Source organism: Bubalus kerabau, chromosome 17, assembly GCF_029407905.1.
Source record: "Bubalus kerabau isolate K-KA32 ecotype Philippines breed swamp buffalo chromosome 17, PCC_UOA_SB_1v2, whole genome shotgun sequence".
Classification (NCBI taxonomy): domain Eukaryota; kingdom Metazoa; phylum Chordata; class Mammalia; order Artiodactyla; family Bovidae; genus Bubalus; species Bubalus kerabau.
In genome coordinates this window covers 24,014,094-24,039,579 of record NC_073640.1, presented here as the reverse complement: position 1 = coordinate 24,039,579, position 25,486 = coordinate 24,014,094, and the positions used below count along the sequence as shown (strand labels likewise).

At 40.4% G+C, this 25,486-nt stretch overlaps 1 long non-coding RNA gene across 3 annotated transcripts in view; it reads left to right on the top strand.

Moving 5' to 3' along the window:
- The first annotated feature begins 344 nt into the window (after positions 1-344).
- LOC129632503 (uncharacterized) overlaps positions 345-25,486 on the top strand; it is a 38,905-nt gene continuing 13,763 nt past the window's right edge. The window contains exons 1-4 of one of the 3 annotated variants that reach the window (XR_008704564.1): positions 345-1,677; positions 2,597-2,658; positions 3,512-3,571; positions 6,033-6,187. This is a non-coding gene — a long non-coding RNA (uncharacterized LOC129632503). Of the gene's footprint in view, positions 1,678-2,596; positions 2,659-3,140; positions 3,349-3,511; positions 3,572-6,032; positions 6,188-25,486 lie in introns of those variants that run through there. The other 2 variants (XR_008704565.1, XR_008704566.1) reach the window with 2 other exon arrangements.

The window sequence follows — 25,486 nt, the reverse complement described above, 5'->3', positions numbered from 1 at the left end:
TGTTTGAGATTTTCCATAATACAAGTTAAAAAAATAAAAGCCATCCTTAACTTTGGGAATTTTTTTTTTTCAATTGTGGTAGGGAAAGCACTCGGTAGATCGATATGCCGACAGAACACACATGGGTGGTTATGAGGTTTTGTTGCTGTTGTAATTGGAGAAAATTACAATTTATTTGGAAAGGGAAGGGATTGCAATTGGTCAAGGGTATTAGGGAAAGCTCCTTGGGATTATTGGCATTTAAGACGTGCCTTAAAGGTTGGACAGAATTTCACTAGGCCAGAGATGGAAGCCCCATCCTGATAGAAGGAGACATCTCCAGACAAGAAGGAGCAGGAGAAAAGTCACCTGGGTTGAAAGCACAGACCCCATCAGAACAGCAACCAAGGACTTCCTGGTGGTCCAGTGGTTAAGAATACGCCTGCCAGTGCAGGGGCTATGGGTTCAATCCTTGGTCCGGGAAGATCCCACATCCCACGGGGTAGCTAAGCCCATGCACCGCCACTACTAAAGCCTTCATGCCTAGAGCCCATGCTCTGCAACAAGAGAAACCACAGCAATGAGAAGCCTGCTCACCGCAACTAGAGAGTAGCCCATACTTGCCTCAACTAGAGAAAGCTGGCGCACAGCAACCAGGATGCAGCACAGCCAGAAATAAATAAGCAAACAAATCTTAAAAAAAAAAAAACAAAAAAAACAGCTATAGAGGATATAGCAAATTGGACACACAGTGCTTTGGGTGGTGATGGGGTGGGGGAGGGAAGATTGAGCAGGAGAAAGGACTAGAAAGGAAATTTGGGATTAGATTTGTAGAAGTTCTGTACGCCCAGCTGGGGACTTAAATTGAAAAGCACTGGAGGTGTCTGAGTAAGGAACGTATGATAATCAGGGTTGATTGAATGCATAAGGGATTTAATCTTAACTTACTTTTGAAAATGAGAGTATCTATTTGGCCCTAAAAGCCAAAGGAGAAAAGGAACAAGATTCCCACTTGAAAATGTATCCCAATATTTTAATTCTTCACATAAATAATAAGGCAATGGCTTCAGACTCACTCTTACCACTCCCAACTTCCTGGTACAGAAACATGCCACTAACAAAGCCGAATCGAGGCATTTTGGGAGACGACCGCAGAATAAGCCTCATTCTCACATTAGCATCCAGAGGGAGGGCATTTTCTGTGTTTCTGCTGTGAAAAGAAAGCTATTTTCTCCACTGGTAAAAAGTACCTCTTGGTGCTTGAACTCAAATGCGATGAATGATAAAAAGAAGGCCTTGCTTTGTTGCTTGAGTAAAACCTCAGGCAGCACTGGGAGGGATGTTGGTTATGGTCTCAATTTAATTTCAAAGAAGAACCTTCACAGACAGAAAACGCGAATGTGGATGTACACTTCTTAGCAGAGAAATAATATTCTTTTGTAAAACATCTCATTATATCCCCAGCATTTGTATAGCACCCTGAACTTTTCAAAGCAGTTTGCTATGGATTTGCTCATTCAATTCCCTTTCTAGATAGTACAGGAGTGAACCCCACATCACAAATAAGGAAACTGAGGCACGGCGAGGGTCTTGACTTATTCCAGTATCTCTTTGCTTGTAAGAGACATAGTCAGAAATGGAATGGAAATCTTCTCCTTCTAGACCTGTTATTTCATTTATCTTCTAATATTTGTATAGGTATGACATATATATTTGACATGTACTTATATCTGTCATATGTTTTTATGTAGGATGTATAAATAAATATATGTGTGAATAGATGGGTGATATATATAGATAATAGGTAGATGTTAATAGATAGATGACAGAAATCCATCACAGTAGCAAAGAGAATAATTAATCCATGTTTTCCTCATGGCTAGTCATGCTGTAAACCAAAGCAAATGCCCCCTAGCCTGTGTTCTCAATGGGGCATAATGCCACATGGCAGTTTTTACAGTGTGAATATCTTCCAGTCTGATTGTTTTCTCTACTGAGATCTCTCTAATTATTTTCTATTTGGGTAAACAACTTTGACCTGTGGGCTTCGAATGCTGGGGTTGGAGGTGCTACAAAAGTGCGAAAGCATGATATTTCTCTGTGTGTTTATGAACGGATAAATGAAACAGGCTTTAGGGAAAATTGGGAAGGATAAACACGACATAGGTGTGCACTGTTATACATAATTTAATGAATCCTGTGAATCAATACTGAGCATGGGAAATCAATGACAGGATAGGGAATGCGTCTCCCTAGGGATTATGGGTAGGGGCGCTGATTCATAAGTTACCTGTCCATTTCCCGCTCATTAAGTGGGCAGTGTTCTGCCAGAGGCTGCCACTTGTTAAAGGAAATACAGAAGTTAAGTATGTCTGCTGACCACAAGATTTTATTATTGTCTTAACTTTATATAAACACTACTAAAAATACCTTGAAAATAGTCACTTGCTAAGCTTGAATAGAAATGAATACCATTCTAACAGATTCATAATGCCAGATACCAGCATTCTGGTGAATGAACACTTGGGAGCTTTCATTCATAATGTATTTGAGTGACTTATACAAAGTCAACAGGATCGTGGTTATTTTGAGATCCAGGTCTTATGTTTATTTTCAGATTTTTGCCTGCTTTTTCTTTCTGGTCAGTCTGCCCTGCTTCCAAGGATCTACTGTTATCAAGTAAGATCCTTTTGATAATATTCCTTGTTAAGCGACATCCCTCTGCCATGCAGTGGGAGCCTTAATTTCCAATTTGTCACAATGAGCAAAGATGATGCTATGTTCTAAACCCACCTTAATTGGTAATTTGCAAATCTGATACAAGATCTTAGCCCAAATCATTCAGACCTGCTGTTCCATCCTCACCCTTTCTGCCCATTCTTAATCCTCTCCTCCATAATTGATATTGGGTATGTGGATTCCCAGGGGACAAATAATAGCATCTGAGGAAATTACCTACATCCAGTCTGACCTCTTGTGTGCTTTTTTTTGGATGCCAAATTAAGATATCCATCTTCGGCTCTTTGGATGGTTACCTGGAAGGACTAGCACCATTTTCTTCAAAATAACATTTTTATAAATCGTATCCAAAGGCTGGCATACCTAACATGGAACTTTTTAATGATTGTTCGGAATATTTTGGCCAACTAATGTGAGTACAGTTATAGCTCTTTCCAAAGAGCTAATTCCACAAGGGAAATGCACTTTCTTCCCCCTTAATTGATCCATTGCTAAGTTGCTTCAGTTGTGTCTTACTCATTATGACCCTATGGACCAGAGCCTACCAGGCTACTCTGTCCATAGGGATTTCCAGGCAAGAATACTGGAGTGGGTTGCCACGTCCTCCTCCAGGGGATCTTCCTGACCCAGGTACTGAACCCACGTCTCTTACTATCCTCTGCATTCTTTATTACTAGTGCTACCTGGGAAGCCCAGAAATGCAGTATTTTTTTGCATGTAGAAAATAAAGTCATCATTGTTTATGCTATTTGGAGAAAATGTCTTACCAATAAATATCACTTTTTTCTTGCAGCATAAATTCTAAAATCTAGCAAGAAGAGCAGGACTTTCTGGCACAGAAAATTTGCAAGATGTAAGTATGTTAAAAGTGTGGCAATAACATTTGCATATAGATCTTTAAGAGCCCAGAAATGGGCCTCTGAGGTTCAGTCAACTGCTGGACACAAGTTACCAGTTGTCAGTTATGTCTGAAGTTTGTTTATTGCCAAATAACAACTTACTTGTCTGTTGGGGACAAAGTATGTATGTCGTTCATTTTTTGGACAAAATGTGAAGGTCAGATTCTTGAGATAGGTAATTATCTATAGAGGTTTAAATTCTTTTTCTTTAATGTTTATTTTATATTAAAATATAGTTGATTTACAATTTCTTTTTTAAATTTAGTATTTTATTTATTTATCTTTTAATTGGAACATAGTTGAATTACAATGTTGTTAGTTTCAGGTATAAGCAAATTGAATCAGTCATACATTACGTATATTCACTTTTATTTTAGATTATTTTCCCATATAGGTCATTACAGAGTATTGAGTAGAGTTCCCTGTGCTATGCAGCAGGACCTTATTAATTACATATTTCATATATAGTCATGTGTATATGTCAATCCCAGTCTCCCAATTTATCTCCCCCTCCCCACCCTGGTAACCATAGGTTTATTTTCCACATCTGTGATTCTATTTCTGTTTTATAAATAAGTTCATTTGTACCATTTTTTAGATTCCACTTATAAGTGAAATCATATGATATTTGTCTTTGTCTGATTTTACTTCACTTAGTATGATAATCTCTAGGTTCATCTATATTGCTACAAATGGCATTATTTCATTCTTTTCTATGGCTAAGTAATATTCCATAGTATATGTACCACATTTTCTTTATCCATCCCTCTGTCAATAGAGACTTATATGGCTTCCATGTCCTGGCTCTTGTAAATAGCATTGCAACAAACATTGGGGTGCATGTGTCATTTCAAATTACTATTTTCTCTGGGTATATCCCCAGGAATGGGATTGCTGACTCTTAGGGTTTAAGTTCTTGAACCGAAAACTGTTCAGAGCCCAGAGTCATGTTTTTTCCATTGTTCTTCCCTTTCATTGTTAAAACCTTTTGCATAGAGACAAACATCTTTAGGGGAAAGCTTCATTTGGAGATTTCCCGGGGAATGGTCTGGCACCCAAAGACCTCAACAGCATTTAGCCAAGGGAAATTCAGGAAGCGGTGCTCTTGGCCAGCTTCAAGTGCTTAAATCACCACTACACATAAAGAAAATGAACAGAACTCTGCAGAGCAAATTAAGCACATTCAGTGCTAAGCAAAACCTCTGCAGAAGCATATCACTGGTCTGAGCACCTAGGCATCATTTCCGCAAGGATGCTGAGCACACAGGTAACTAGGCTGTGTGTCAAAGAAACAGAATGGAGCCCAAGAAGAAGGAGATTGTTGGATTCATGTGGTTTGTAGGCACCCGGGCAATAGCCATGAAGCTTCTTGGCTCCAGAACTAATCAGCTACGTTTCGTCAGCCTGTGTTCTTAGAGCAACTAAGAGTTTTATGTTTGATACAGATGGTGTTTATATAGAGTCTACGAGCTCAGCGTGAGAAGTAGTCGTAAAACAGACTGGGGTTTGGTATAATTATTCACAATTACTATTGTATAATTGGATGCCATAACTATTATATAAAAAATATTTTAAGAAGTAGACTCTGCTTCTACTTTCACAATAGTTCTTAACAATAAGAGACATATGCTGTAAACGTTGTAGCATATTTTATGGTGTTTACAAACTCATACCAGGTTTGGCAAAATGGCAAATATAAAAGGCCAGGTTCTCTTTCTTGCATCCTTGGGAGACTCACTTGCGCTAACTTACCTCCAACAGTAAGGTCACTTTCTAATCACCCACAGGGCTTCAGAAGCTTACTGCATTCGGTCACCCAAATGAATGGGTGGGTGCGAATAACAATGTTTTAGAAGTTAAAAAAAAAAAACAAAACAGGTCTAATCTGTGGAAAGTACTCATTTCTTCATCTTTCTCCAAACCAGCAAAAGAAAATTCTGTTGGGCCAAATAACGGCCATTGCACATCAATTCAGTTCTTATTTTAATGCTTCTAAATGGAATTAGTGAATCTACAGACATCCAATCATTATATACATGAACACCCATGTCTTCTAAAAGGAAAAAAAAAATGAGCCTAGTCCTAATTGCCCTCAAGGAAAGCAAGCAAAAAACAAATTCATGAGAGTTTTAAGAGAAACTTCGTTTCCTCTTAATTGCATTTACAAAGCGGGTCTGTGTTCATGAGTTCTGTGGTGTTTCTAGCAGGCAACAGTAAAGCATGGGAAGTAAATTTCAGAACGACTGACTTTGGCGAGAGACTTGCTTCTGAACACATGTGTAATGGGCATGGAAATCAGTAGAGCTCTCCCATTGCCCCTTGTGCAAACTCATGCGTGGGCAGCCACTGTTAAACTTTTGCCTGTGAATCTCAAAAGTAATTGCTATGTTTTAATGACTGGAGTCTTTATTACAGTAGGATCTGGGGTTTCCAAGGTGCATTGTGTTATCATCGAGAAGTGAAAAGCATCTTTCCCGTCTGAACATTGGGTGCCAGGATGGAGACCATTATTTGTGCAAGTCCACCACCTGTTGCTTTAATGATGGTGTCCTTGAATATTTATCTACCAGGTAAATACAAGCACGATGTCTGTGCCTCAGGAGCCAGGGAGAGTGAAGGTTATGTCTCTGTTATAGCAACGGCCAATACTTAATGTTCCAAGCTTGGATTGAAACAACCTGTTTTAAGTATGGTTTCCAAAGGGACTGCTTCCAGGAATCCTCTTTGGCTCTAGAAGAGGAAGTAGTGAAGTATAGCTTTAGTACTGTATTATGCCAGAGTGAGCAGACCCAGCCTTTCAGAAATTCTCAGCCATCAGGCTATTCCCTATACCTGGCAGATGGCCAGGAATGCTCCATGAGAGCAGTAGCCTGCACAATAAGCCCTGAGATCAGGTTCTCCTACAAAAGAAAACATGAATGAATGCTTAGTGTGCAAGGTTGCTGGGGTTTTGTCTACTTGGACCTGTCCTTTACACTTTATGTGTTCTATGTAGAATGTATAACACATGTGTATGTATTTATGTACTGCTAAGTTTGATCAATATATTGCAGCTGTTTTGTTTTTGATTTCTGGCCACACTGCATGGCATGTAGGATCTTAGTTCCCCATCCATGGATCGAACCCATGCCCCCTGTAGTTGAAGCATAGAGTCTTAACCACTAGACCACTGGGGAAGTCCCAGCAATTTCTTTATGACTGTATTGTATGGTGTGCCTTTTTAACAACCAGGCTTAATTCTCTGGTACAAGCAGCCCAAGGGAATGTTAATAAAACAGAACAGTTGTCCATTCTGATGTTAACCTCAGAACTTCAGATTTTATTTCCAACACCGTGCTTTCCATTAATAGCTCTCTGTGAATATGTTATCTATTAATTAGTCTTACCTTTCCATGTTTACAGATTTTATGGGTTTTCTCTAAGCTTTATGAAATAGAGTATCTATTTATTCTACTTCTTACCCTTTATCCCACCATCTCATTGGTACACTGGTAGGCCTAATAATACCCAATTGAGTCACTGACTTGTGCGTTTGTTCAGTAAATATTTTCATGGTGCCTTCTTTCATGGAATTATAATGTGAAGGGGGATATGGTTTTATTAGTTCAATAAGAATTTGGATACCAAATGCAGTGGATAAAAAGAAGCAAGAAAGGGGGATGGGGAGGGTATCAAGGGATGGGGAAAGGATGAACTCCTGTTATGAATAGTCAAAGAAAGCCTAACAGAGAGAGTGATGATGGGCGAGGTGAAAAGGTGCTTGTCTACCTGGGAGGAGAGCATCCAGGCAAGGAGAATGGCAAGTGCAACGGCTTGAGACTGTGTCTGAGACACTGCAAGATAGCAGTGTGACTGGAGGAACTGGAGGAAATGGGTATGGGAGGAAGTAGATGAAGTTCAAGTGGAAACAGGGAGTTAGGCCTTGTAGGGTGGTGGCTCTCCGTCCTCGGTGAATCACAACCACTGTTCCCTTAGCTGTGATTATGATATTGTGGTTATGTTTGAAAAAGTGAGTCCTTAACATTTCAAGATACTGAAATATGTATGGGTAGAAAGAGATGATGTCTAGGATTTGCTCCATAATCGTGCAAGATGGGGGAAGTGGATGGGGATGTGAAGACCATCCCCCTTGGCCATGGATTTGAGAAATGTGGGGACTGGATTATGGATATGTATATGTCAGTGTGCTTTTTTACTTTCTTGTCTAATTTTGTATATGTTCAAAATTCACCATAATAATAACATAAAAAAGAAACCACCTGGGGAACCTTTATGAATAAGCAATGGCCCCAGTGAGTGGTATAGTTGGTTTGGGGTGCAGCATCGATGTTGTTTTTGTTTAAGTTGTTGTTGTTGTTCAGTCGCACATTCACTTCTGACTCTTTGCAACCCCATGGACTGCAGCACACCAGGCCTCTCTGTCTCTTGTATCTCCCGAAGTTTGCCCAAGTTCATGTGCATTGCATTGGTGATGCCATCCAGCCATCTCACCCTCTGATGCCCTCTTCTCTGTCTGCCCTCAGTCTTCCCCAGCATCAGGGACTTTTCCAATGTGTCAGCTGTTCATATCAAATGACCAAAATACTGGAGTTTGAACTTCAGCATCAGTCCCTCCAAAGAGTATTCAGGGTTGATTTCCATTAAGGTTGACTGGTTTGATCTTGTTGCTGTCCAGGGGACTCTCAGGAGTCTTCTCCAGCACCATAATTCAAAGGCATCAATTCTTCGGTACTCTGTCTTCTTTACGGTCCAGCTCTCACAACTATACATGACTACTGGGAAGACCATAGCCTTGACTATACAGACATTTGCTGGCAGAGTAATGTTTCTGCTTTTCAACACATTGTTTAGGTCTGTCATTGCTTTCAGGCCAAGAAGCAAATGTCTTCTGATTTCATGGCTGCAGTCACCATCCACAGTGATTTTAGAGTCCAAAAGAGGAAATCTGTCACTATTTCCACCTTTTCCCTCTCTATTCACCATGAAGTAATGGGGCCAGATGCCATGATCTTAGTTTTTCTAATATTTAGTTTTAAGCTAGCTGTTTCACTCTCTTCCTTCACCCTCATCAAGAGGCTCTTTGGTTGCTCTTCACTTTCTGCTATTAGAGTGAATTCATCCACATGTTTGAGGTTGTTGATGTTTCTCCAGCATATCTTGATTACAGCTTGTAACTCATCCAGTCCGGCATTTCTCATGATGTGCCCAGAGTATAGATTAAACAAACAGGGTGGCAACAGACAGCCCTGTCATACTCCCTTCTCAATCATGAACCAATCAGTTGTTCCACATAGGGTTCTAGCTGTTGCTTCTTGCCCGGTATACAGGCCGCTCAGGAGATAGGTAAGATGGTCTGTATTCCCATCTCTTTAAGAGCTTTCTACAGTTTATTATGATCCACACAGTCAAAGGCCTTGATGTAATCAATGAAACAGAGGTATACGTTTTTTTGGAATTACCTAGCTTTCTCCATGGACTGTAGCCCACCAGGCTCCTCTGTCCATGGAATTCTCCATGGACAGCCAAGAATACTGGAGTGGGTAGCCATTACCTTCTCCAGGGGATCTTCCCAACCTAGGAATCGAACCTGGTCCCCTGCATGGATGGCAGGCAGATTCTTTCCCATCTGAGCCATCAGGGAAGTGTCCCTGGGTTTTGTTAATTTCCTATTACCTGAGAATAACTCATATAGGATCTTTTAGGCCATTATCAGGACTTGGGTTTTTCCTCTGAAAAGGGAGTGAGAATTTTGAGCAGTAGAGGGATGCAAACTGGCTTATGTTTGAAACAGATCCTTCTGGGTTCAGAATAAACTAAGGATCAACAAGGGCAGAAGCAAGGTGATCTAGGCAATTATAGATGAAAGTCATTATAAAACAGTTTGGTGAGGACTGTGATAGAATGTCAGACACATAGAAAGGTAGGCTCAACATGCATATTCTCACTCTACCCGCCTACTGCTAGACCATGAGGGACATCCCAAAATATGCTAGATGATTTATGGGGAAAGAGTAATGGTAGTAGGCAGGTGCTGGACAGAATACAGTTAGTATGTGACAGTACAATAACCCAGGGAAATTCCCACAGCAGGATAAAGTCACTTGCCCTTTAAGACTTCTGACTTTCTTTACCTGAAGCAATTATGTCCTGGTTACTTGTCCAATCTTTTCCCTGATTTCTGATCTTTAACAAAGAGGGCAAAGTGAAAGGTTATAAAGAAGAAATACATTTTGAGTCCAACATGCAGGAACTCAGCATCTCATAACCATCTTTCACTGACTTGCGAATGTACAGAATGCTTTGGAAGTTCTGCCAAACTAATCAACCAGTTTTTCAATGACAGTTTAGCATATTTTCCCACATGATGGAAATTTACAAGTAGAAATGGAGTATTTCTCATCTTTCTGTCTTGTATCTTTCAAATATTACTCTCAGCAAACCTTCCTTGCTGTGTTGTGCTGTGCTTAGTTGCTCAGTCGTGTCTGACTCTTTGAGACCCCATGGATGGTAACCCGCCAGGCTCCTCTGTCCATGGGGATTCTCCAGGCAAGAATTCTGGAATGGGTTGCCATGCCCTCCTCCCGGGTATCTTCCTGACCCAGGGATAGCACCTGGGTCTCTTGTGTCTCCTGCATTTCAGGCAGATTCTTTACCCCAGAGCCACTGGGGAAGCCCAAACCTTCAGTAAACCTTGCTTAATCCTCATCTATCCACTGAGTGTGACTTTGGTAAGGTCATGAATTGGACTTAGTGAGAATGAGTAGCTGAAGATGCAAACCCTTTCATTTTGACCTCTCTCTTCTTGAATCAACCACTGTGCTTTAGTTAAAACCAAATAAGTACCTAAAGACTGTTTTAATTTGTTGTGTACGTCACTACTGATTTTAAATCAGATGGATACAGAGATCACAGCTTACATGTGGTCATTTGTATTCCTTCACCACCATGGAAAGTGCTGAGTCTACAAAAGATGCTTAAAAATAATGGTTGACTGATTTCTAGATAATTTTCATGAGCAATCAATAGTAAGACATTTAAGAATAGTGCATTCCCTAACAGTAATTGCAGAGGGATGACAGGATAAGTTGAGCTGACCTAAATTAGCCTCTGGAGCATCAGGATGGTTCTCAAAATGCAACTGGCCAAAGAGCACACAAGAAAGGAAAGCTAAATTCATTATTTCCTGGTGGCACCAAAAAGGATTATGGAGTTGAACAAGACCCTTAACACTGGTCAACCTGAAGCTCTTTCCACCAGGCCCATAAGGGGAAAGAAACCCAGTTTATCTCACCTCCTAGAAAACCTCCCTTTACCTTCCATGTGGATCTTTCTCTTTGTATCACCTCAACTCTTTCAGAAATCATTTGGTATAATGACTCTTTTCATTGCTTTAAGTGGGAGAGTGATTCCATACCTTGTGCAGATTGGAGCAGTATGAGCATTGTCTTTTCCTTCAGCAACGAAGCAAATTTTGGTAGAAGGACAATGCCTTCTACTTTAGAAGCCCATAGCAAGTGCTCAACAGGTAGTGTTTTTTAAAGAAACAGAATTACCAAAATGCATTATTCTGTTCACTCCTGTTTTAATTAGGGTTTTCAATTGCAAGAGGTAAAAACCCAAATCAAATTGGCCAAGGGAAAATAAAGAAATTGATTTGCTCCAGTAACTGAAAAGTCCAGGGACAGGACTGGTTTCAGGCTCAGCTGGTATCAAGAGCACAAGCAAGTCATCAATAAGTCAGGGCTCATTTTCTCTGTTCCTTTGCTCTGCTGTCTACAGAACCATCTGCATCCTCAGGTTCCATTTATTAACTCTTGGAAGTATCATCTCAGGATATCCTGTCTGCTGGCATTCTCAACAGAAAAGAGGATGTACTCCACTCACCATCCCAGGAAAATTTCATTGTGTTAAGTTGGTTCTGATTGGGTCTTGTGCCCGAGCATAAACCAATCACTGTCGACTACTTTAATGTCCTGCTCTGATTGGTTAAGCTCATCACCTCTTCTACCTTGGAGAGAATGGATGCAGCTCGTCTAGAAGTACATGGACTGAAAACAGGGAGAGGTGGTTTCCCTATGAAAACAAAGAGTACTGTTGCCAGAAGGAGAGAGTGCCCACTGGGTAGCATGGACAGTGCTCGTCAAACACTTCTGCAAAGGAAATTCTTCTTAAGATAGTTGGCTGATACAAAGCATCTAGTAGGAGTCTGGGGAAAGGGTACACTTGCTTTGGGTGTGTGCCAAAATTAGTTTTGCGGCTTTGGGAATGTGTTCTCTCTTGCCCTTAGCCTGCCTTTTGAAGTGAGGGCATTGCCTGGAGTCTATTCCAGTTGTCTGTCCCTCAGAGTATGACAATATGACCTGCTTATTGTTCAGATTCCTTGAACAATATATAAAATAAATTCCTTGAACAATATATAAAATAAGGAGAGACATTCTTCCCCGAAACATCCAGTAAAGTACCCAGACTTCACTTTTCTCCTCCGGTTAGATTCCCTGTGTGGCTGTGGAATAAATGATTGAACATGGGACAGCACTTAATCTTCTGAACAATGGCCCTCCAAACATCCAACACTGTCAGATGCTTTTCTGGCATTTGAAAATGCGCCTGCAGCAAAGCCATCTATTGAATGTTCACTGTGACTAAGACCTCGTGGACAAAGAAGACTGTAAAGCTTCCATTATTGGCAAAATCAGTCACTGTGGGGCCTCCTAGGGAAAGAGGAGAAGACATGGAAAGTGACCTCCTGAAAGCCAGCTAAGAGTGTGGTGTTGGGGTTGTCTCAAGCTTGTCTGCCGACTTGATGCTTTCCATACAGCACAGTAGGGATGCACTCCTATTTGGAAACATTTCAGGGTGCGGGCCTGGGGGTTGGGGAGAAGGGTTGTCTCTACATAAGTGTTGTCTCTGATGTTTCATTTGTAACTATAAGGCTCTATATTTTGATTTCTTTCCACTTGCTTCATCCAAACTCCTAATTCAGGTTGGATTTGCAAATAGGACATTTCCTCCAACTTTCCAGCACAATTATATTTCATAGTTAAAAAAATTATTGATACAGTATTTCAGAACTCTAAATGAATTGTAAAGACCTGATAATGAATTTCTACATGACTTGGCTTATTTTATTGATGACAGAATGACTTAGTGGTGATTTCCAAGCTATTTGTGATTTCTCCTTCTTTGGAACTGCATCTTGATGCATGGGATAGTGTCCCCTGACGCAGCCCTTCTGGTCATAGCTGATGGACCAGAGACACCTTTCTCCATGTGAGCCAATCAGATTATCTCTTTCTGGAATTGCCAATTGTACTGGAGCCAGAGGACCAATGGAGCAGAATTCATATGACTACTTCTCAGTGTTTCTTTTTTTTTCTGTTAAGTATGCTGATTCTAGGCTACTCCCTGAAAATTGAGTTGCTTTTGTTGTTATTTTAAAAAAATTTACTTATTTTTTAAATTGAAGGATAATTCCTTTACAGAATTTTTTTGTTTTCCATCAAACGTAAATGTGAATCGGTCATAGGTGTACATATGTCCCCTCCCTCTTGAACCTTCCTCCTTTAACAAGCACTACTAGGTGAGTCCTATCCCATTGATATGGAAGATACTAGTTAAGAAAGAGTCTAGGAACTTCTCTATGGGATCTCCATAGTAGGCTGGGTTCTTCCTTCCCAAATTCTTGTGAGTACTCAACTCTTCACTCCATCAATAAGCTTAATGCATTCTCCTTTGCCTTTAAATTGATCAGAGATAGTTTTTGTTACTTACAATGAAAGGCTACTAATATGGAAATACACTTGGTGCTTGAGGCACCAATCAAAGGGTATGACTTGCTGAAGTCAGAGTTACCGATGAGCTAATAGAATAAACCTGCTAGCTGGTTGAAGACGATTCTATTCTATAGTATACCCTTCATTCATTTGCCCTGGAAAGAAGAAAAACATGATAAATGAGGGACTTTGACCCTTTAAGCAAATGAACAAACTGTAGCTATTGTTTTGCAGACCTATGTGACCTACTGTTCTGTGTCTGCTGCCTTATTTTGCTTCCTATCATTTTATTTTCAGAAAGTAGCCAATGCCCTGGCCTCTCTCAGTCAATATCCCCTTTGTGTGAGAATGAATGTTCATCTTTGGATGTAACATTGATGTATGAGATAAACATGTGGCGGGAAAAAAAAAGAACCATGATCCCCTGTTTGACGGCTGGGTCAAGAAAGGCCAACAGGCCAAATGCTTTGACATGAGCACATAGTCAGTGAGTTGTCCTATTTTCATTCAAAGTTTCTTAATTCCCAGCACTGGGAGGTAGCTTCTGCCTTCTTAAGTGAGGTGAGTCTGCTAAATGGACATGGATATGCTTCCCAAAAGGCCAAACTCTAGGGATCATATTATTTGTTTTTTTTTTTCACTTAATCAGAAATCTCTAGCTAAATTTCAGTCTTAAACACTAGAAGATTTGCAACTCTGTGATCTTCAAATTAATACAATGCAATAGGCAGAGTCTCCCAAATGGACAGTCTTTGTAAGAAGGAATTTCTTTATACTAGAAATGTAATGTGTGCCTATTTTAAAATCCCAGAGAAAGGAATATCTGCAAAAAGATATGTTTCTCGAATTGAGTTCTATAGCACTAGTATGGGAGGAGGCAATGGCACCCCACTCCAGTACTGTTGCCCGGAAAATCCCATGGACGGAGGAGCCTGGTGGGCTGCAGTCCGTGGGGTCGCTAAGAGTCAGACATGACTGAGCGACTTCACTTTCACTTTCCACTTTCATGCATTGGAGGAGGAAATGGCAACGCACTCCAGTGTTCTTGCCTGGAGAATCCCAGGGACGGGGGAGCCTGGTGGGCTGCAGTCCGTGGGGTCGCACAGGGTCGGACACGACTGAAGCGACTTAGCAGCAGCAGCAGCACTAGTATACTTTCTTTTATTTCTGTTCCTGAAAGCCAAACCTTAAAATAGCTTCCACGCCCACCCCTCCTTCTCCAATATTTGGTTCATGGATGGGATTCTAAGTCACTCTAGATTTTTCTAAAAAAAAATCCTAGTTTGGACTTGCCTGACAGTGTGACTCTTGGCAAACCAAGATAATTTGATCTAGGGTAACAGTGTCCACTGTAATATATCAAGCCTTTCTTCTTATTCCTCAACCCTGAGCTGCCTTTTGTCCCCTCTCACACTGACAGCCTGCTATCAATTTCCAGCCGGGAGAACACAGCGTGGCTATGTGGCAGGTAATTAGTTGGCTCTATATCAGCAAGAGTTGGTCATTTTATTAAGCATGTTCACATCTTGTTAGCAGTTCCTCACCAGGCCCCATCAGCATTGTGGCAGCTTTAGTTTGTTAATCTAATATTAAGTCTCCAGGCTAATGAGGAATTGAGAAAGAACATTCAAATAGGGTGGTATTTGCTGTCCTTTTTCTTGTATTGCACCTGAATATCTAACATCAGCTCTAGGAACCCACTGTCAGGAAGCAGTATCCTCTTGTCCTACTTTCAGTCCCTGTTCTCCTCCCCGCAAAAATGTCATCAGTCAACTTTGCTCAAAAAATACCAGAATGGAATTAACCCCGTGAGTTCTGAAAAGTTTCAAATCTCGCTCTCTTCTGCTGTCATGCAACTGTCTTTAGAGCTAAGTTTATGGACTCCGCCCACCCCTCCCACCTAGCTTTGTTGCTAGTTTGAGAAAGCTATGTGTGCCATAGAGTGAATTGTGACTTTTCTATTTTTCATGTCCTATTGACTTCATGTTTGGACAAGACTCACCTGAATTTGGGGGTTGTCAGTTTCAGTATCAAATTTAGCATTATTTCATCTTCTATTCTTTCCTATATTTATAGTTAAGTAGAAGTTATAAGATTCTTTTGCTTGCCTAATATCTATTCTGGGCTTCCTTGGTGGCTCAGTGGTAAAGAATCTGCTTACCAATGCAGGAGATGCGGGTTCAATCCCCGGGTTGGGAAGAATCCCTGGAGAAGGAAATGGCAACCCACTCTAGTATTCTTGCCCGGAGAATCCCATGGACAAGAGGAAACTGGCAGGCTACAGTCCATAGGGTCCCCAAAGAGTCACAACTTAGTGACTAAAAAACAACAGTAGCTGTTCCTCTTCTTTTTGCAACTGAGTTCTGGTTCTCCCTTGTCTATATGGTATAGGTATTGCTGAATCCTTTCCTGAACCAGAGATAGATGATCGAACCAGGCATGGCACATCAGAGAATCACATCTTACTCGTAAACAGGGATAGATTTAGAGGTGGGCAGGTGACTCAGTCACAGTCAAGGTCTCTAAGGATGGAAAAATCTCTTGGTTAACTCAGGTTGCTCAGGAACAAACATTAAGTTTATCACAGCCAACTCTAGGAGAAACACACTAGGGTGAAAATGATGTCCAAGGGAGGAAAATGAAGCCAAGAGGTGCAAGAGTCAAGCTGAGTCTGGGGACATGATGTAAGTCTCTGGTTCCAGGTGCCTGCAGCATAGATTGGACTTCTCAAATTTTCATGCCAATACATTCTGTTTCCTACTGAAGCCACTGGGTTGGTTTTGTCATTTGTAGTCAGGTTTTGTCATTTGTAGCATATGAGTCTTGACTAATGCTCATACCTCTTTTCATCCTGTTACACATGACTGCTTTTCTTTCCTTTCCCAATCTATTGTATGCATCTCTGTCGAAATCTGCTCATCCTCTAAGATTGACTACACATGTCCCTGTTTCCAAAAAGCATGTTTTCCTGGTATTTCCTCCAGTCAAGATAAATTGCTCACTCCTCTATCCACCAGAAAATTCACTATGGCAATTTTCACATTCACATTTCCATGTATTGTTAAGCTTTCTGTTTCACGAACGTTTTAGATATTCAGTAATGTATTAAATTGAAATTAGGACCTTTGGAGGCTGTGAGCGCTTTTGCCTTCTTAGGAAACATTAATTAGATTAGTGATGAGTCCCCAAAGCAGCATTTCTGAAACTGAACAGTGGAATACTGTGCACTTGAAAGTACTTGAGTAATAGGTATTCAGCTCTTCAGAAGGTCTCATGGTCAAATAAACCTGGGAAACTTGGTTAAACAAAATTGAACTGGTGCTTTTTAGAGCCTTATTACACTAGTGAACAACATGACACTGCAGGATATGGGTGGTGTGGCTATGAATGATGAGTCTAGTCGGGAAATAGAAGCTACACAGTAATTTGAACTGGGAAGATTTAATAAATTATTATATATATAATTAAAATAATTATTAACTAGTTTCAAGGGATAAAGAGAGCTCTATCCAGTATCAATATACATTCTTATATATTCATTAAGGGCAGTGATATGGAATATGTGTGCATTAGTTCCTTAATATTTCTGTGAAAATAAGAAAACACAGATGATGGGACTCAGTGTGGTGTAATGGGCACTGTTTGACTTTGAAACTAGATGGACTGAGAGTTTCCCTGGTGGCTCAGACAGTAAAGAATCTGCCTGCAATATAGGAGACCTGGGTTTGATCCCTGGGTTGGGAAGATCCCCTGGAGAAGGGAAATGCTACCCACTCCAGTATTCTTGCCTGGAGAATCCCATGGACAGACGATAGTCTATGGGGTCGCAAAGAGTTGGACATGACTGAGAGCGACTAACACTTTCACACTTTTCACACACTAGATGGACTGAAGCTTGAATATGAATTTGCTTTCATTACTTACTAGCCCTGTGATCTTACTCAGAGCTTATTACCTTATCTTTCACAGGCAATGATAACCCTTTTTTGCAAGGAGGTAGTACAATAATGAAAACGTAGTGTTATCTGCCACAGTGCCTTGCTCATAATGGTTAATGGATTGTAGATATTATTTTAATAGGATTGAGTCTTCCTTCCACTTTATTAAAATCTCATACAGCCTAACACCTCAAATCCTTGTAATGACCTAAAAGGCTTTATATAATTTGAACACTGATTACTTCTCCATCCTGAGTTACTACCATTCTCATCTTAGTAAAGGAGCTGTGCCGGCCTCTTTCTAGTCTTCTCGGGTGCTAAGCTTGTCCCTGCCACAGGGCCTTTGCACTTGCTACTCCCTCTGCATAATATGCTCTTTGAAAAACTGGTTCTTATTTAGCCAAAATGTTATCTCTTCATCCCACATCACTTTCTGTTAAGTCACTCTGTTTTGTTTTCTTTATGCAACTTAGCACTCTAAAATGATCTTATTTTTTAATTCATTTTTTAACTTAGCTATTGCCTGTCTTTTGCCACTAAAATGTAAGCTCCCAAAGAACCAAAAGTATACCTGTCTCAGTTTCTGCTGAAGCCCTAGTATATAGAATAGTCCCAGGAAATATCTGTTGAATGGAGGATTTTTTTATTAGTCACTATCTTCTTTTCCTATTTGAACGAACACAGCTACATCAGTCATAGTATTTCATTGAGATTCGAGTTGTAGTACAGATTGTTTGGCATTGCACAAATGAGGAAACTGAAAATTAAGAGGTAGAGATGCTAAGAAAGAGGAAAAGTTGTGAAGAAAATCCCCAAACTTTTTTTTTTCCCCACAAAGTACTATGACTGATTTTCAATGTTTACTTCAGGGTCCCTTTTCAGCATTTGTTTTTTTCCTCTATCATCAATCACTGTCAATTTGAAAAAGTACAATACTTAGGGTCATTTATCTAGACCTATTGGAGTCTGAAATTATGCAGCTTCAGTCAAATATATGTGAATAAAGACTGTCATTTCTGATTAATGACATGTGACTTGAATGTCTCACAAAATCACGTGTGCCATCCAGGCTTTACAGAAAGGTTATTATGTAAGGTCTTCCACTAATGTTTCTGCTTTTCTCCCTAAGAATCCTAGAGGATCTGATTTCTCCACAGGGGGAAAAAAAAGCGATGCTTAATGATTTCAGTTGTAATTGTTACTCAGATCTTTGATCTGCTGGACCAAGAGTGTTTTTCAAGTTGAAAATTCTCTTCCACTGGATGGTTAGGCAAGCTTATGATGTTGCTGTTTTGCAATTTTTGTTGCCAACATAGCCTTCCCTATTATTGAAAAAATAATCCATGTAAGACACTAATCTTATTCAGCTGATGCAGAAAAAAAGAAGAGTGAAAAACATGCCAATTCTTTGTCAATTACACTTTCCATGATTCATCAACTCTCTTCTTGAAGCATAAAATTCCACTTCAGCATAGTCCCAAAAACCTGCAAAGAAAGACTTTGGAAAGCAAACCCTGAAGGAGAAAAAGCCAAGGCTGAAATCATGAAATTCTTCATATGAAGTGACATTGTGTCTAGTTCTCCTCAATGGTATCACAAAGTCTCTTAGATTATCTCCATATAATCACTCTGAGAACCTTTTTCTATCCCTAGGAGTGTTTTGCTTTTTTTTTTTTTTGGTTGAGCCACATGTGGGATCTTAGTTCCCTGACCAGGGATTGAACCTGCGCCCCCGGCATTAGAAGTGCAGAGTCTTAAGCAGTAGACCACTAGGGAAGTCCTCTATCACTAGGAATTTAAGAGGAGATCACTAGCAAGTGTAAGTCACAAGCCCCTAAGGTTTGACCAAGGTAAGTAGCTAGAAGCACATGTAGGGGGAATGCTTCTTTTCAGCCCTTGATGTTTCCTTCTGGGTGAAAGGAAAGTCTCAGATGTGACACCTCTGATTTTCTCCTCTTCATCCCTTCCTTGGAGCAGGAAAGTGATATATTTGATTGTAAACATGAAGGGATTTACTGGCTATGGTAGGTTCGAATCTGACTTTATTCCTCTTGGGAGTGAGCTGTCTGTTGGCGATAAAAATCAGAGTATGATTTCTCTGCTTCTCCTTTCACTCCAAAGGAAGCTTTCCTGGTTCAGTGCTGCCAAGACTAAATAGTTAGCTCTTCCTGATGTGGGCTTTAAAGTTAGTAAACTCATGAGATTATCGTTCCTGATAGTTCATCTTCCATCTTTGTTGCTGTTGTTTAATTGCTAAGTCATGTCTACCTCTTTGCAATCCCGTGGACTGTAGCCCACCAGGCTCCTCTGTCCATGGGATTTCCTAGGCAAGAATACTGAAGTGGGTTGCCATTCCCTTCTCCAGAGGAACTTTCCAACACAGGGATCAAAACTAAATCTCCTGCCTTGGCAGGTGGATTCTTTACACTGAGCCACCATGGAATCCCCATCTTCCACCTTGGTCTCTGTTAATTTAATAGGGATGACATTTTGGCCTTCATCTTTTTTTCTTTGCCAGCGGTGGTTGGGGGTTCTAATTTTCAAAGACCTCCCTCAGAGACTGAGATAGTTGTGTCCTCTTGGGTCATAGCAGGAAATTCACATTGTATCTGAAAAGTTCACCAGCATCTTGGTCCCTTCTCAAGTACCGGGTGCATAGTATCTTTAGCTCATTTTATAAAGTCTCTACTATGTGCTAAGCTCTATTTTAAGTTTTAATATGACTACAAAATATCTGTGAAACATGGCCTTTTCCTGCAATATTTTACTTAGGGTTAAAACCCATTTTTTTTTTAAAGGCACAATAGGCCATAAATAGCTGAAACTGTTTATAAGTTGGGTGCTATGTGTTCAGAAGAGAGAGGGAAAGTGAATCTTAGGATTGATGAAGGAGAATTCTTGGAGGAGGTGGCACTGTACTTGATCAGATCAGATCAGATCATATCAGTCGCTCAGTCGTGTCCGACTCTTTGCGACCCCATGAATCGCAGCTTGAACTAAACCTTTACAGGTGAACAGAATTAGAATGATGAAGAAGGGACCATGTTAACCATGGTTGTCTTGGTTGCAAGTGATGGAATGACATTCAAACTGGTGCAAGTGAAAAAGGGGATGCTTTGGTTCACAGCTGAAAACCCAGAGGTAGTATTGTGTTAGGCATAGCTGGATCCTTGGTGGTCAGTGGTCCTCTCCAAGTTTGGTTTCATCTTCTTCATTTCCCTCTCTTTTATTTTTTAGCCAAACCACATGCAGGATCTTAGTTCCTCAACCAGAGATTGAACCTGTAACCCCTGCATTGGAAGTGTAAAGTTTTAACCACTTGACCACCAGGAAAGTCCCTCATCTTCTCCATCTCTTGATTTATATCTCCTTTGCCTTATGTTGGCTTTATTCCCAGACAGGTCGTCTCTTTGGTAACAAGATACCTGCCAGGATTTCCAGACTTAAATCTCATCAGCAGTCTCAACAAAAAGCAAACTCTCTTCTGCTGCTGCTGCTAAGTTGCTTCAGTCGTGTCCGACTCTGTGTGACCCCATAGACGGCAGCCCATCCCTGGGTTTCTCCAGGCAAGAATACTGGAATGAGTTGCCATTTCCTCCTCCAATGCATGAAAGGGAAAAGTGAAAGTGAAGTCACTCAGTCGTGTCTGACTCTTCACAGCCCCATGGACTGCAGCCTACCAGGCTTCTCCGTCCATGGGATTTTCCAGGCAAGAGTACTGGAGTGGGTTGCCACTGCCTTCTCCAAACTGTCTTCTAAACAGTGCTAAAAGTTCTGGGTTTCAGCCTCATGGACTCTGATTGGGTCATGTGTCCCTCTTTAAAATAGTCATTGTGGCTGCCTGGTCCTTATTCCCTGTTGAGTGTCACATGGATTGACAGAGGGGAATGGATATTTCTCAGGAAATTTAGAGTGCCATCAGCAAGACCCATGGGAGAGTAGATATTGGATAGACAAATGTAAAACATGGCTGTAGGAGGTAAGTCAACAAATGTATGATGGGGTGATGCTGTTTAACTAAGAGATGTTCTATAAATATAAGTAAGTATTAGGGGTTGGTTATGGAGTGGCAGTTGATGTAAAACTTGATTAGGACATCATCCGGTAAGAAAATGCTGTGTTCAAGGAACAAGGGAGAATAAAAATTGATTAGAATGTAAAAATATCTTGAAAATGGTGAGCAAATAAAGCTAGAGAAACAGAGTGGACCAAAGCATAGAGGAAGTTGTCTCAAGGCTAGTTAAATTTTATGCCCTTGGCAAAAGCAACTAGCCATTGAAAGAATTTTAAATATCTTCGTTAAACATTGCACCACATTATTTGCAATGTCAATATACTAAAAAAAACCTCCCTACCTGTTTTCATTTTTTGAAGGGAATGGCAGGTGACTCACCCAAATGCATTCCTAGTGAGAAGCTTGGTGTGAGCCAATCGGGGTAGGCCCTTTTCCTTGACCAGGGAGGGACCGAGTCAGAAGTGGGCATGAGATCCAACTCTATCTCATGAGAGGTGAGAAGTCTGTTGGAGGAATTTCTGCAGAAAGTTTTATTTTTACTAAGAAAGGTCTAAAGGGAGAGATTGTTTTCTTTTTCCATGGGAAGCTGGCCCTGATATCTAGAACTGCTGAACCTTTTTACTACAAGTCTGAGGATGGAACCCATGCTACGAAGACATAAGAACCTGGATCCTTGGTGTCAGAGTACTGCAGTCTGATCTACTTTGGGCTTTCTATTATGTGACTTGATAAATATCTTTTTTGTTTCAGCCAATTTGAGATAGGTTTTCTGTTATTTGTAGTCAAAAGCAACCTAAGCGATATACTTTATGTATAGAAGATATAGACATAGAAACCTTTATTGTAATATCATTTATTTATTCTTTTATTATTCACACAACAAAACTCACTAAAATAGAAAAGAAAAAGCTGTGCTATCATGTACAGAATTGTATATATATTGGTACTACAAGCTCATGGGAAAAAAAAGACTAGAAGGAAATTGATCAAAATCTTAATACTTCACTTTAGGGACATCTATACTTAATATAGAAGGGGCTTCCCAGGTTGCTCAGTGGTAAGGAATCCACTTGTCAATGCAAGAGGCAATGCAGGAGATGTGGATGCGATCCCTGGGTAGGGAAGATCCCAGAAGGAGGAAATGGCAACCCACTCCAATATTCTTGCCTAGAAAACTCCATGGACAGAGGAACCTGGTGGGCTAGAGTTCATGGGGTCTCCAAAGAGCTGGACATGACTGAGCACACATATAGATGGTGTGGTATTTTTCTTCTGTCTGGTTCTTTTATTTTTCCCCAAAAATGTTATATTGAGAAACTTGTTGCTTTTATAAAAATTAGAAAATGGAAAAATTTTCAAGACCAAAACAATTAAGTCAATCTAAATTTTGAGTGATTGGTTACTGTTGATATCTTAATTTTCTGGGTAATTTAGAACCCTTTTGATTCCAAATGTTGTGATTAGCAATTGTTCTGAAATACATGAGTCACTTTTATATCTTAGTAAATCGGGCAGTAACCAGAATGGAATTTTTCTTTGCTGATGGCAGATGTCTCCGGCTTTAGGTCATCTTTCTGAAGGTCAAGGCCTGGAATTACAAGCTGAGCTGGTGTGGGAAATTAGGCTTAGTCTCTACTGATGGAGTACTGTCCTAGAAATTGCCTGCCCTCCTTGTCCTATATGTGAGTTCCTAGGAGTCATTTGTACTCTATTATTTGAAGGATTTACTTAGAATTTCTTTTTAAATTAGTTTACTCTTCTTCCAGAAAAGGACTTAATTGAAAAGGAAAATTTTTATCACAATGAAACCTGGTATCCTTTGAGATTAATAGAAAGCAACCTATAAGGATAACCCACATGAAATGTAAAGATATTAATCACATTCTCTCTTGATACTATTGAATGTTAAAAGGTTCTGAGCCAAGACCTGCTATGTTTTTATTTAAAAGAGAGATTACTAAGTGTTAGAGAGATATTAGAGAGCCTATTAGTACCAAACTGAGTCTTCTTGAGTAGGGAGAAATGTTGAAAAGGCTTAGCTTTCTTTCTAAGAGATTCAATATTATTTAAAATTGCGTTCCAGTGTCATTTGAAATCATATCCTCCAGACCACCCAAGGTGACTTATCTTTCATTATTTGGGTGTCACCTGTGTTACCTGCTGTGGTCCACATTTTAGGAAACACTGAACTACGTCAGTGGCTGCACATTAAAAGCACCTGGAGGGTTAACACACACACACACACACACACAAATTCTCAAGCAATGTGTGTGTCAAAATCACTGGCAGTGCTTGTTGAATTAGAGTTTCTGATTCAGTAGGTTTAACATAAGATCTCAAATTTTGAATTTCTGACAAGATTCCAGGTAACACTAACATTGCCTCCCAAGAAACCATTTTGAGAACCACTTTGCACAATAATAATAATTAAAAAAAAAATCAGTGTAAGACTAAGCTCTAAAAAATGTTGTCTCCTCAGTTTCATTGAAGCCAGTCCAGGCTGGTCTTACATGTTAAGCGGAAGACTAGAGCAGGGTTGAAATCCAGATGAATTAAGATGCACATATTTCTTAACCTTTACTCCAGCTAGGAGTACATCACTTCCTACAAGTGGAGCTGTAGCACAAAGTAAATAGATCTGCTCTGAGAAAAGGTCAGTACACATGTTCTGCTACAATCTAATTTCAGTCTATTGCTCTGTGCCCTATTACTCACTCTGGTGCAAGAGAGCCAATGGTGAAAAGCTTGAATTTAATTGTCTCTGCTATCCCTAAAAGCTTCTTGGCCTACAGAATATTCATGAAAATAAAGAGAGCTGCTGGAGAAGGCAGGCTTGTCCAGCCACAGTATCACACATATCCCCTCCACTCTGCCTCTGAGACTGCTGCTTCTCTGGTTTCCATCAGTGTTTGGGAGAAGCCTCCTTTTAAATCTTCAAGCAGTCCTCAAGTCTATGTTTTCCTGCCTCTTCATTCACTGCATGTCATCGTCAAGAACCAGATATGAGAAGTTACCGGAGAAAGAAGCCCGGAACAATTCTTACTCTGGCGTGCTAGCTATTTGTCAGCCCTGCTGTTGATTGTGGAATTGCATTTCGTTTCTATGACTTAATAATTACTTTAATTTCACTTCACACTGTTCTGAAGAACTCCTTTTGAATGAAGGGCACTTACCACACTCCTAGTGCTCGCCTGGCACCGACACAGCAAATCAGAATGTGTAGAATTAAATAAAAGAGTAATTATGGGAGACTGTGATGTGTTATAACAGATGTACCAAACAAGACTGGATCAACTCATTGCTCAGAAGAGATATAATTTATTAAGGCAGTTTCAGCACAGATCTTACAAGCACAAGTGGAAGTATTTAACAGGGTAGAGGAGGAGAAAAAATGGAAATTTTTGAAGCATGGAATTTAATAAAAAGATTCCAATTACTTTATTTATTCTGTGCACTCTTCAGGTGCATCTTCAAATAGTCCTTGGTGCTCAAATCTGTTTGAATTTCCATGGGATATAGGTCCCTTTTTGGTTCAAATGACCATGAAGGAAAGGTCTCTAAGAGTAGAGTGGGGACCACTGAGATATCTCCCCAGGATAAGTCTCTAGTCAACACAGCTCCTCATCTTTCCCTTTCTTTTAAGGTGATCTATGGTATGCTAGGAGAAGGAAATGGTAACCCACTCCAGTACTCTTGCCTGGAAACTCCCATGGACAGAGGAGCCTGGTAGGCTGCAGTCCATGGGGTCGCTAAGGGTCAGACACGACTGAGCGACTTCACTTTCACTTTTCACTTTTATGCATTGGAGAAGGACATGGCAACCCACTCCAGTGTTCTTGCCTGGAGAATCCCAGGGACGAGAGAGCCTGGTGGGCTGCTGTCTATGGGGTTGCCCAGAGTCAGACACGACTGAAGCGACTTAGCGGCAGCAGCAGCAGCAGCACGGTATGCTAGCTGGAAAACTGAAGGTGAGAGCAAATGGAAGTCAGGATACTGAAAGTAGCTGAATCGATGGTGTGCTTCTCATCTAGCTCTGAGCTTTGCCAGCCTCTTAGGGAATGTTTTCCCTAAATACTGCATGGTTAAAGCAGCCAGTATACTTAGAGCTCATTAGCTAAATTAGATTTGTTTCAATACCAGTCT